The sequence below is a fragment of the Lycium barbarum genome, chromosome 6 (assembly GCF_019175385.1).
Source record: "Lycium barbarum isolate Lr01 chromosome 6, ASM1917538v2, whole genome shotgun sequence".
In the NCBI taxonomy this organism is placed as follows: Eukaryota; Viridiplantae; Streptophyta; class Magnoliopsida; order Solanales; family Solanaceae; genus Lycium; species Lycium barbarum.
Genome location: NC_083342.1, coordinates 54,254,206 through 54,268,390, shown reverse-complemented (window position 1 = coordinate 54,268,390; position 14,185 = coordinate 54,254,206).

The window sequence follows — 14,185 nt, the reverse complement described above, 5'->3', positions numbered from 1 at the left end:
CCGGTGGTAGAAAATGTCGCAGAAATACCTCAGTGAACTCCTGCCAAACCGGGGGAGGGGCATTTGCTCCCCTCGAAGATATCCGACTACTATACCACAGAACTGCTACATCCCGCAATCTGTATGAAGCCAATTCCACTGACTCTGTATCCGAGGCATGTATGATTCTCAGTGTCCTCAGCATCTCGTCTATAAAACTCTGCGGGTCCTCCTCCGGTTTCGATCCATAAAACTCCGGAGGTTTCAGGGTAATAAAGTCACGAGCCCTTGCACTCACCGCCCTGTCTCCCGAGTCTACATCTTGCCGCTGGACCAGTACGGCAACTAGCTGAGTCAATAGCTGGATGGCCTCTGTCATCTGCTGGCCCGGAGCTGCTGGCGGTGGAGCTAGAGGTGCTGGGGCTGGAGCTGGAACTCTTTCCTGCTCTGCTGATACAGGGGAAGCAGGAGGAGTCTGAGGGGGAGCTTCATTATACGACTCGTCTTCTTCTGGCTCCCGTTCAACTCTGCTTCCAGCCCCCAACTTGCCCTTCTGGGCCGCCGTAGTCTTCCCCCTCTTCGGCATTACTGAAACCGTAACATAGAATTAAGTAAAGAACAAGGAAGCCTGGTAACACAGCTCTATTGCACGATCTAGAGTACAAAGAAGGTCATATTTCCTAAATGCCCTGCAGCCTCCTATCTATAAGTGTGGCGCGCTACACACCCATAAACAGGACTCTACTGGACACGGCTCGTAGACAAACCCCTAGGACCAAACTGTTCTGATACCACTTCTGTCACGACCCAACTAGGGCCGCGATGGGTACCCGATACTTGTACCGAGCACCCCTTATCTATCATCTTACCTGTATTACTGAGCGGGCCGTATGAACTATACCATATATTTTTCTTGTTTATTAAACGTTAACATTAGGAGCATACTTATAAACATAGGCTAATAAGCTTTACTAGCACAGTATACAGCGACTAGGACCATCAAAAGTACAAAACATCTAACTGTACATATCTGTCTACGAGCCTCTAAACATAGTATACATATACATAGGAAGGGCCGAGTACTGCCGTGCCCGAATATATATAAACAAAATAGTACCAAGAAACTGAGGCTCCGGGACAACTGGAGCGCTGCTGATAACCGCTGATAGAACTCCTAGAAATCAGGTTCGTCTACCTGCTGACCTGCGCGGCATGAAACACAGCGTCCACAAGAAGGGACGTCAGTACGAATAGTGTACAGAGTATGTAAGGCATGGAAATTAATACAAACAGGAACATAGATTATGATTACCAATATCATGGGGTCGTAGACATATAATAAGACAAGAAAGTAACCTGTACATAGGACTGCCCTTTCAGGCCGGATACCATCCATGCTTGGCTGTCTTTTGAAAACATTTCTTTTTCATATTCATAGAAAATAGAGCTTATTTCACAGTGTAACATGTCATAGCATATCATAGTATATTATGTAATATCATAGCACCGAACAATGTCAGCTCGCCCACATTGCGCCGAAATACATCGGCTCGCCCATATATATCTTTATATCCCGCGTCCATATATATATATATATATATATATATATATATATATATATATATATATATATATATATCATATAAGCATGCAAGAGAGCCCAAAGAAAATCATATATCCATCGGAGTGACGTAAGGTCGGTGACCTCCGATTGCATTATGGAATAACTGTGACCGCTTTGTCTCACCTTGAAGGAACGAGTATTTTAAGGCGAGACTACCAACGAAGAATAGTACTAGAAGAAAAACGTAGTATGAAATCATAGGCATCATAGACGTCAATTCATAGGCTTTGAAATCCTTAGGAAATAGTGTCATAGCTAAGAAATAGAGATAAGGATCAAGAACTAGTTAGTCACCTTCGTATTCACATTGAATCCTTTGCTTAGAAATCTTGGTCATGGAATCATTCTAGTCATACTTATCGTAGGCATATCCTCTTTTCTAATATCATCGTTATCATTATCGTCATAGAAGTATTCTCGTTGGGATAGGTATAGTACTTGTCATTTGGTAATGGAATAAGGATCGCAGGTTTCTTTTGGATTCAGCTTCAAGTAAGTCAAGCGGAACAATAAGGAAAATCCAGGAACAATGGGCCCACCTCGGGTCAAATGAGGCGGCGTACCAAATTTACATATGTTACATGTCATGGCGTTACTTGTGAGGGTTTCAAGGTAGTCGGGTCCTATTTATGCGAGTTCTAGAGGTTCAGGAAGTTCTTCCAGCATTTTACACAATTTTTAATTCAATTCTTCTGAATGAAAAATGGGAAACTTTAGGCGCGGATTCCGGAGGGTAGAGTTATCCCCGAGGCTCACATCCAGCATATTACGTCTAAGACATGCCATAGAAAGAAGGGTGAAGCCTTACATACCTCTTTCCGCTCCTTATGCTATTCCAAATTCAAGTTGCAAATCCGCCAAAATCTATAAATTGGTCACATTTACCAACTTTGGTTAGAACATTTGGAATTCGAATCTTAAGATAATACTTGGCTACCGAAATTTCGGCAGCACTTCCCCTGTAAATACATGATTCCCAAAGATCAACTTATCCAATTCTCATCAACAACAATCCGGGAATTCAACCCGGCCAAACTATCAATCATAATATCAACAACCATACTAACAATTTCCATACTCAATCCAAGATATATTATAGCAACTTAATCAATTTATCACTTCCTTCAAAACCTTCCAACTCCAATAAAAACGATAACAACCTTATAATATATATTCCAACAACACCGTACTAATATCATTATCTTCCATACATGTAAGGACATAATTTCAATTTACATAATCTTCCAAGACAAGCCTCCAACTACTAATACTTCACTAAGCTCATTAGGCTTTTATTTGCAACATAAAGTTCACAACACAACAACCAACATACTAAATAAAACTTGCTCACCATTCCTTCATAATTCAACACATATACACGGCTATACATACAATATACACCACACGGCCACCATTATGCATACACAACTACAACCTTTCCAAAATCATTCAACTTCCATTATCAACATAACATTCACAACAATAACAACCAAACACTAAACAAAATACTTGGCACATAATTTCCACACACACACACATATCACATGGCCACCACTCCCATGTTCACATTCCTTATGAATTTCATCCATTTTTGTACACTACAACATACATATGCATCCATAACATATAAAAGAGTATAAATTCTTACCTCCTTCTTTGATTCTCCAACTTGCTTGAATTTCCAACTTATGAATATGGACTTTTCTTGCTCCAAAGACCACTCCACCTTACTAGGGGCCCTTCAATTGGTAGGAAATGATTTTTGAAGAAATTTTTGTCAATTTCCTTGGAAATTTTTGCCCTTGGCCGAAATGCCTATGGAGTTTTGCTCCTTCTTTTTTTTTTTTTTTTGCTCTTGAATTCTCTAGAAAGTTATGGAATTAAGATGACTAATTCATCTTTTAATACCATTCATTAATTCTTTATGGGCCTAAGCCCAACCATATGGATGACTAGGTGGTCCATTTAATTTCCAAGCCCATATATTATTTTGGTCTTACAACTAATGAAAAATTGTTTTTCTCCAAATTCCAAATTTTCCCTTCGTCTTCCTCCATAATTCCACGAATCATATTGCGAATTTCCCTTTATGCCCTTGACCTTTCTTAATATTCCTGCTTCTAAATTCTTCATAAGCAACTCATATGACAAGCAAAACAAAAATAGGTCCTTGCTTGTAGTCTTCCCGCGATTGTCTTGAATTATCCAATTGTACAAAAATGCAGGATATAACAGTTTCGATGAAAACGTTATGATTATAGACCATTAAGAATAACTTGAATATGTTGTAATCGTATGTAGATTATTATCGAATGTTGTAATATGTGGGTTGACTGGAATGTCATGTGGGCTGTTCGGAGTGTTCACGAATCTTGTCTTGATTAGTGTTGATATAGTACTTAAACATGTGGTTATGGATGTTGATTTGGTTGTTTTATAGTTGGCTTGAATATAAGGAAAATGCCGCCTAATCTTCTAGAAACGAACTACTAACGTTGGAATACGTTTTGAACCTTTCCATAGCTTAACCATAGTTCTTAACGTCTTAATATAGGTTGAGACACTACGGGCAGCGTATACGTATTGTATTATGGATAAGCGTTGAAGGTATGTAAACCTATCCCTTCTTTCTTTGGCATGTCTTAGATATAAGTGACGTATGATATGAACTTTGGGATAATTCTATTCATAAGTTTCAAGTGTGATTCATGATCCTTATTCACTTCTTGATGTTAGAACTCTTAAGGTAATTGAGCTATTGCCTCTCAAGTCTTCTATACGTTGGATAGTAGTCGGTATGTAAAAGCTCCTATTCTTATAAACTCTACGATAACTAATGTCCTTGATTTCCATAAGCTATTTCATATTATCTTGAAACATGTCTATGATTCCTAAGATTCTATTTGATATAGTCCATGGTGACATCCAAAGGGTACTTAGCATGACTATCGCCTTTGATACTCGAGTGTTAGTTTATTCTACTTATTCTATTGAGTCTCAGATGATGATTTAGTGGCATATGGTTGGTCATGATATTCTACTCGTGCATGCTGTTATTGTATCATTCACCGAGTCCCAGGCCGGGTATGTATTCGTGCACAGTTTAACTGCATTGTTCACCGAGTCCCTCACTAGAGGGCCAGGTACGGTATATGTATATGATGATATGATGATATGATGATACGATGATATGATTATGGCACCGAGTCCCATGATGGGACGGGTATGGTATACGTGTACACTACTTTATTCACCAAGTCCCATAATGGGCTGGGTATGGTATATGATAATGATATGCATGATTTTGTTTCGTAAGGCACAGGTACAGTGATTTCTGGATTATCATACTTGTCTCCTAGAATCTCTACTTCAGTCATGCTTTATATACTCAGTACATATCTCGTACTGACCCCCTTTCATCGGGAGGCTGCGTTTCATGCCCACAGGTGCAGATACTCGCTTTGGTGATCCTCCAGCTTAGGACTTCTACTCAGCTGTCTTGGCACTCCATTATTCCGGAGCCTAGACTTTTGTGTACAGATCCTTTTGATGTATATATATATTTATCCAGGGGTACGGCGGGGCCCTGTCCCGTCATATGTCATTGTTGATACTCTTAGAGGTCTGTAGACATATGTGTGGGTTGTGTATAAGTTTGTTCAGCTGTGTCTATACGATGTGCTATGGATATTGATATGTTGTGGCAGCCTTGTTGGCTTGCGTATGATATTGATATGTTGTGGCAGCCTTGTCGGCTTGCATATGATATTGATATGTAGTGGCAGCCTTGTCAGCTTACGTATCATATTATGTTTTGGTTAGTTGTGACACCTCAGGAGACAGGTTATTTGACTATGTGTATATATGATGACGTTATGAACCTCTGGAGTTCCTTTGCAAGTTTCCATATTAATTTGAGCTTCAGTTTGACTATGTATAACAGGTACGTATATGAGTGTCTAGGTCGGGCACTAGTCATGCCCCACGGGGTTGGGTCGTGACAGTCACCTTGATTAACCCCTGTGGTAATAATTTCTTAGCAATATAACTAATTCAACACGAATACACCATAGTCCATCAACTACAACAATACAATTACTTAGTTATAACTACACCTTTAAGTTTGTAGCTATATATTTCCCTTTTATTTTATACTCATACTCAATTAATTACGTCTATCTTGGGTGCTTCCTTTAATATTCCCTTACTATTTCCCCAGTTTATGTCCATCCTTTATTCTGTACACGAGGAATCTCATGCTACCTCTGTACCCTTCAGAAAACACTACTTCTGCATAATCCCTTCTCATCCCTATTTGTTTTTATCATCCCAATCCTTTTTCTGGCGCTCATTCTACCTCGTTGCTCATCTTTCTATAGTTTGATCTTTCACAGTTCCGACACTTATATTACTCGTGTTCCCGGCTATACATGTCATAACCTATTATTGCATTGTTATCTCGCTTTCTTCTTATTTCCTTCCTTCAACTAACTCCTTCTTCTCTTGTGCTCGCTATCATTTCTGTTATCATATAATCTTTATTTTGAACTTTCCCTATAGAAGAACTTTATTAGTCTTTCTTATTCATTCTATAGCTCGCCTTTATACTTTAGTCACACAGATCACGTCGTATCTTTTAGTCACTTCCTCTCTAGGCTTTACTCATCTTCATAACAATCCTTATTATACTCACATAATATCCTGTTCGTAATCAATCCTGTGGTGTAACACTTCTTAACCTTATTCACGATTCTTACTATGGTTTAATTACACTCTGTGGAGTAGACCCTTTTACCCTTTCTGATCAATCTTATCCTTAATACCTCACAAGTTGTCTTATCAATACATTCATTTTCGTCACAGTTCTTCCTCCTCCGTACTCTTGTCTCAATCATACTATTACTCCCTTTAACTATAAACTCATCGTAATTTACCCCTGCTTATCAATCCAGTCGATACCTCAATATAACGCTCTATTAAGATTTTCCAGCCTTTTCTAAATCATCTCTTAGTATCACAAGCCCTTCCAAATTATCCTAGCATTTCTTTTTACCATATCGATATCGACCACATAATTACTATTACTTATCAATTCAACAGTTAACTTTATTTCTCGAAGTTAGTTGTACTCACCGCTTAGTCAAATCCTATCATTACTATTGACTCGACCTTTCAAGAATATTACGAACTTATATCTCATTCTTTTTTTTTTATTTCTAGGAAAATTTTGTAATATCACGTATTTTTGTACATTGGAATATTTTAAGCTAATCGAGATAAGTTAAGGAAAAGATTATTTTGGGATGTGAAATAGAGACTTTTAATCCCCAATTTTTAATTAATGCACGGATAGCTTATAAATTTTATTCGGTATAGAAATATTAGTGGAGATTAGGGATTAATTAACCATGATTAGATTATTAAATGGGGATTAGAGATTAACTATCATTAATTGGACTATTAGTGGGCCGAGTGGACCCCACTATGGCATGGCCAAATCTCTTTGGTCCATGCCATAGGTGGGGCACGTGTCCAGCCTTTGGACACCATATAAAGCCCATGGTGATGACTAATATGAACTTAACCATTTCATTTTCAACTTCACAAAATCTGATTTAGAGAGAGGAGCTCTCAACTAGAGAGAGAGACCCACGGCCATGGCTGCTCAAGAGCAAGCCTAGGATTTTGATAGAAAAATTCAATATCAAAGGTGTTGATAAACATTCAAGAAGATTGGCAACGTGAATCTAACTCTTGGGGGCAGCAAGAACACTAGTCATTTAAATTCACCAAATTTCAGCAAATTAAGGAGCCAAATTGTTAAGGTAAGATTTAAGCCTTCTCTACATATTTTAGAAGTTGTTTGGACTTGTTATAATTTGGTAAATGTGAATTGGATGTAACGAATTATGTATGTTAATGTTGAGATGTTGTTTAGGCCGTATAAGGGGGCTGTTTTATTTGGAAATGGTGAATTAATTTTAATTGTATTATGGTTGTTGTTGACATTTATTACGTGATGAGAATGAAGGAATTAAATGGTTAAAGTTTAAGTTGAATTTGTTTTGTGGGCTGTTGTAAGGACTTATTGTGATATTAATGTAGTTTTCTTGCATATGAATGAATGGTATTGTTGTCGTGTGTTCGCTGGTATAATTCACTAATTTAGTTGAAAGGAGTGTATGAAATAACGTATAGGAAGCGTATGTGGTTTGCTTGGTGTATTCGTAGATGTTCGTAAGATTATCGGACATCTCTATGTTGTTAATTAGGGGCTGTTTTGGGCGTGTTGTTAATCTCGGTGAATAGGCAGATTAAGTATAGTTAAGATTATACATTGTAGTGCTATAATAGCTGGGCTGTTATAGAATCGTTTTGATGAAGTATTATGGCTATAGGCTATTAAGAATAAAAGGAATATGTCGTAATCGTATGTAGATTATTATCGGATGTTGTAATGTGTGGGCTGATTGAAATGTTATGCGGGCTGTTCGGAGTGTTCCCGAACCATGTCTCGGTTAGCCTTGATGTAGTACTTGAACGTGTGGTTATGGATGTTGATTAGTTGTGTTGTAGTTGGTTTGAATGTAAGGGAAACATCGCCTAATTTTCTAGAAATGAGCTACTAACGTTGAAATACGTTTTGAACATTCCCGTAGCTTAACCATAGTTCTTGACGTCTTAATATAGGTTGAGATACTTCGGACAGCGTATACGTATTGTGTCTCTGATAAGCGTTAAAGGTATGTAAAGCTATCCCTTCTTTCTTAGATATAAGTGACGTATGATATGAACTTTGGGATAATTCTATTCATAACTTTTGAATGTGATTCATGATCCTTATTCACTTCTTGATGTTAGAACTCTTAAGGTAATTGAGCTATTGCCTCTCAAGTCTTCTATACGTTGGGTAGTAGTCGGTATGTAAAGCTAACCCTTTATTCTTTTTGGCATGATCTTTATGAAACAAACAGACGGCGTGTATATGATTCCAAAGAAGTTCCTATTCTTAGAGCCTCTAGGATGGCCAATGTTCTTGATTTCCAGAAGCTATTTCATTATGTCTTGATACGTGTATATGATTCCAGAAGTTCTATTTTGATATAATCCATAGTGACATTCGAAAGGTACTTGATATGACTATTGTCTTGATTTTCGAGTGATAGCTCGTTTTGATTATTCTATCGAGTCTCAGATATAATTTAACTTGCATATGGTTGCTCATTACTCTGCTCGTGCATGCCTCAATATGTCTTTCACCAAGTCCCGGGCCGGGTATGTATTCGTGCACAGTTTCACTGCATTGTTCACCGAATCCCTCACTAGGGGGCCGGGTATGGTATGTGTATATGATGATATGAGTATGGCACCGAGTCCCATGATGGGCCGGGTATGGTATACGTGTACACGACTTTATTCACCGAGTCCCATAATGGGACGGGTATGGTATATGATAATGATATGCATGATTTTGTTTCGTAAGACACAGGTACAGTGATTTCTTGATAATTATACTTATCTCCTGGAATCTCTACTTCAGTTATGATCTTCCTTAATGTATTTCATGTTTTATATACTCAGTACATATCTCGTACTGACCCCCCTTTCTTCGGGGGCTACGTTTCATGCCCGCAGGTGCAGATACTCACTTTGGTGATCATCCAGCGTAAGACTTCTACTCAGCTATCTTGGAGTGCTCCATTGTTCCGGAGCCTAGACTTTTGGTACAGATCCTTTTGATGTATATATGTGTTTATCCAGGGGTACGGCGGGGCCCTGTCCAGTCATATGTTACTGTTGGTACTCTTAGAGGTTTGTAGACATATGTGTGGGTTATGTACAGGTGTTGTTCGGCTGTGTTAGCATGACTTATATTTGGGACGTTCCCATACGTAATGGCAGCCTTGTCGGCTTGGATATATATATATATATATATATATATATATATATATATATATATATATATATATATTGTGTTGTTGTATGTAGTAGCAGCCTTATCGGCTTGCATATACACTTTGGGATGTTCCCGTATGATGCAAGCTGAGTTGCCTCAAGGGCACTTAAAGGACCGTCTAGTGGAGCCAAAGTTTGGATGATAGCATGGAGAGGACGGATGGGAGATGGAAGAGCATTAAAGTGGCCAACGAGCAACGAAGTTGTTATACCCCGCATTTTCAGAGCCTGAGCGTGACACGTGCTTCCTCAGACATTGACAATCACGTTGTTACTACATAATTTAAACTCACGTTGATAGTATTATATTTCGTATTTTTGCACGTCGGATTAGTCGTAAGCGGAGGTGGGGCCCACACATCGAGATTGTTTTTGGAACACGTGACAAGTTATATGAACCACATATGTGATGTTAAACACAACTTAAGAAGAACCCATGAGCCAAATCAAAGTGGAAACCCTCCAAACAAATATTTTTAAGTAACGTTTTCGGGTGATCTGAATTCGAGGGGCAAAAACGGTATTATAAGTTTGGAATTCGGAACAATACCAGGAAATAAAAGTTGTAGATAATTGTATTAGCTTTCCTACCATAGGTCGTGGGTGCACAGGTAACATCGGGACAAGGCGATATGGACATTTTAAGGCAGAAAGGTCAGTGGGCTAGGCCCAATCCGGGCCCAACCGGGTTAGGCCCATGACCCATGCTTATTTAAATGCGATTTCAGTCCTTTCTCCTCATTTTTCAGACCAAAACACCCAGAAAATTCTGGAGAGAGAGAGAAAAAGAGTCTTGGAGAAGAAAATCCAATTTTGACCAAAATCTGAGCCCCGAATCCCGAAGCCCATGAAGGGAAAAGTGTTGTACGCTGCGTTGTCTTCAATATGAGCTAAAAATCAATCAAGAAAAAGAGGATGGACGTGATGGCTGCACACTTGGGGTAAGATTATGATCCCTTTTCATTGTTAACAAGTTTATTTAAAGTTTTAACGGATTAGAACGGAGAAAATAGCGATATAAATTCGTTCGTTGATGTTGTTGAATTATGGTTTGAGTTTGAGGAGAACTTTGGATAAAATATATATATAATTCTAGTAGGATGTTGTTATTAATGCTATTGGTATTGATTTCAGCTTCTCTACGGAAATAAAATTACTAAATAGTTATACCGCAAATTGGTTGGTTGAGAAATTTAGAAAACAATGTGTGGGCTGTTCTATGACATACGTTTGTATTGGAAATGATGTTAATACTATTTGTATTGTTGTTGATAATTTGGCCGAGTTGAATTCTCGGATTTTTGTTGATAATTTGGCCGAGTTGGATTCTCGGGGTTGGTTGTATTTACAGGGAAAATGCTGCCGAAATTTCTGTAAATGAAGTGCTAGTTTAGGATTGGACTTCTAAGTATCTATAGCTAATGTTGGTATCTATTAATATTGGTGTAGATCTTGCGAAAGCCAAAGACTTAAGTTCGGATTAGCTTAGGAAGTGGGCAAGGTATGTAAGGCTTACCCTTTCTTTCTTTTGGCATGATCCTTATGAAACGAGCAGATGACGTATATGTATGATTTCAAAGAAATTCCTATTCTTAGAGCCACTAGGATGGCTAATATTCTTGACTTCCATAAGCTATTTCATATGGTTTTGATGCGTATCTATGATGTCCGAAGATCTATTTGATATGTTTCTGAATGGCATTCGAGAGACAATTGATATGACTAATGTCATGATTTTCAAATGATAGCACGTTTGATTATTCCATTGAGTCTTTGATATACTTTGATACGTACATATGGTTCCAAATGCTCTATTTGATTTGATCCGTAATGATATTCGAAAGGTACCTAACATGATTGTTGCTTTGATTTTCCAAAAATGGCTTCTGAAACGTTCGTAGAAGGTTCTGTACTAAAACGTCCATAACTTTTTCATACTAACTCGGATTGACTTGAAACGTGCTTATGACCCTCAAGCGTCGATTTATGTACGTACCCATCGAGTCTTAAAATTTGTTTTATATGCATATAGTTTCTCACTACTCTGCTCGTGCATGCCTCAATGTATCTTTCACCGAGTCTCGGGCCGGGTATGTTATCGTGCGCACTCCACTGCATTGTTCACCGAGTCCCTCATTAGAGGGCCGGGTACGGTATATGTATATGATGATATGATGAAATGATGATGTGTTATGGCTGCCAGGAGGGCATATGATGATTTGATTCACCGAGTCCCTCACTAGAGGGCCGGGTACGGTATGTATATGATATATGATGTTCATATGCATGATTTTATCCACCGAGTCCCATAACGGGCCGGGTACGCTATGTGATAATGATATGCATGATCAATGCTTTAAAGGCAAGAGTTTTGGTATTCTGGACATTGTATATCTTTCTGCACCCCTTATATCAGTTATGATTCTTTTACTGTGATTCTTGCCTTACATGCTCAGTACATATTCCTTATTGACCCCCTTTCTTCGGGGGCTGCGTTTCATACCGCGCAGGTACACCTAGATGAATAGAAGCCATCATAGAGGATGTTCCAGCAAAGTTGGCAAGCTCCATTTGCCCCTGGAGTGTTGCCGGGTCAGAGTATTATGCTATGATGTCTTGTTCGGGGCTAGAGACTTTGCATACAGAGTCATATATGTGGGTTGTCAGTATTGTAAGCGGCTCTGCAAGCTGATGTGTCATTATGCATTATGTCACAATTTCCACATGATTACAGATTCTACTTGACTTGAGAGCGACGAAAAGGATGTCTCTGAAAGTCTTACTATGTATTTCATTTTATTTGATAGAAGAGTCCAAAGAGATCATGTGTGTAATGAGATTCAGAAGGTTCACTCGGCCCTACGTAAGAGTCGGGTGCTCATCACACCCTAGCAAGATTATGGTGTGACAGAAGGCTATGTTTGCAAGAGGCCACATTCGCAAATTCAAGATTTTCATCTCCACAAGGCTAGCCAAACAAGGCCCTTGCCTCATTAATGGAATTTATGTAATAAAGTAGTGTCTTCTTTATTTCATTAGTATAAATAGCTAGTCTTTTATTTCATTAGGGGATTTTGGATGAATTGATAAATTGATGAGTGATTTTGATAGTTATCTCTAGAGAGGGAAACTTGTGAGAGAGGCCATGGATGGCTCTTGTTGAATCTTGGATTGTTGAGAGGTTGGTTGCTTGGGAATTCAATTCCATTGAGGTCAACTTAAGAGTTAGGTGCTAATTAGTTGTGTAATTAGGAGGTCACGACTATAATATAGTTTTGGTTGCTTAATTCTCTCTAATCTTGTGTCTATCTTTCTATCCTTTTTACTTTCCTTGTTAATTTATTGCTTCCGCGTATCCGTTATTGTATCAATTGGTATCAGAGCTTAGTTTAGATTTGTTCCGCCAAATCTAGTCTTGGGTTTTGATTAAAAAAACAAAAAAAAATCAAAATTCAAAACAAAATCTCGAATTTTCTTGTTGATTTTGTTGAATCTAGTGTTAGATTAGAGTTTCTTAGTGTTTCTAGAGTCCAAATCTTCCATTTCGAGCTATTTGGAGTTAGGGTTTGTGTTCCACCATTGTTTAGCTTCAAAGCTTCAAGAACAAGGTTGGTGGGTTTGAAGAAGGAGAAGAATTGAAGGTTCAAGTTGATTGGGGTTTGTTCTCTAGTGGATAAGGACTCTAAATCCGAAATTTAGAGGTATTTGACCAAGGATTTAAGGATCTACCATTTTTGGTATTTAAAGCTTTAAAGAACTCAAGAACTTGAAAAGTGGGTCTTGTGATTCGGTTGAAATTGAAGGTTGAAACTTATTGGGTTTTGTCCTCTACATCAAAGAGAACTTAAAACTGAAATTTGAACTAATTTGGAGTTGGTTTGAGGGTAGTTGAATTTTTGTATTGTTCTTGTGTTCTTGAAGACCTTCAAATCTTCATAAGGAAGAAGACTCTCCAAAGGGCCATTTGATCCAAAAGTTGTCAAATAAAGTTGTGAAAAAATGTTTGTAGGCCCAACAAAAAACATCAGAAATAATTAGTCTAAATTTTTGATTTTTCGAAAAAAAAAAGTACTGTTCATCCGCTTTTGGTCCGCATAGCGGAAGGAAAGACTGATTGTCTGAGAGCATCCGCTTTTCATCCGAGAAGCGGAAGGAAAGCGTGAATCACTGAAGAGTTTTCGAAAAAAAATTCCAAGTGTCAAAATGGTTTGATTCTTTCCTAACTTCTTTTCTTTGATTCTTACAACTGATTAACAACTAGTAATCGACCTTATTAGTTGCTAATTAGTTCTTGTGTCCGCATTTCTTTCGTGCCAATTCTTGCGTGATTTTCTTTGTTTTTACCTCGTTGATAATTTCTTGGCTCAAGTGCGTTTGTTTTTATTGAGTCGTCCTCGTTTTTCTTGAGTCTACCAGAATCCATTCTGATCTCGAGTAGTAATTGGGCACCTTGCAAGCAATCAAATCCAATCGAGAATCAACATCGGCCAATCTATTTGAGTGGTAAAAGGCAAGAGTGTGTGTGAGAACATTTGAGTGGTGCTAGCCGAGCACAAATGAGTGTAAACACGAGTGTGGTGAGGTTTCTTTACTACTAACGTGTTTGCTAAGTGTTCTTTGCAGGTA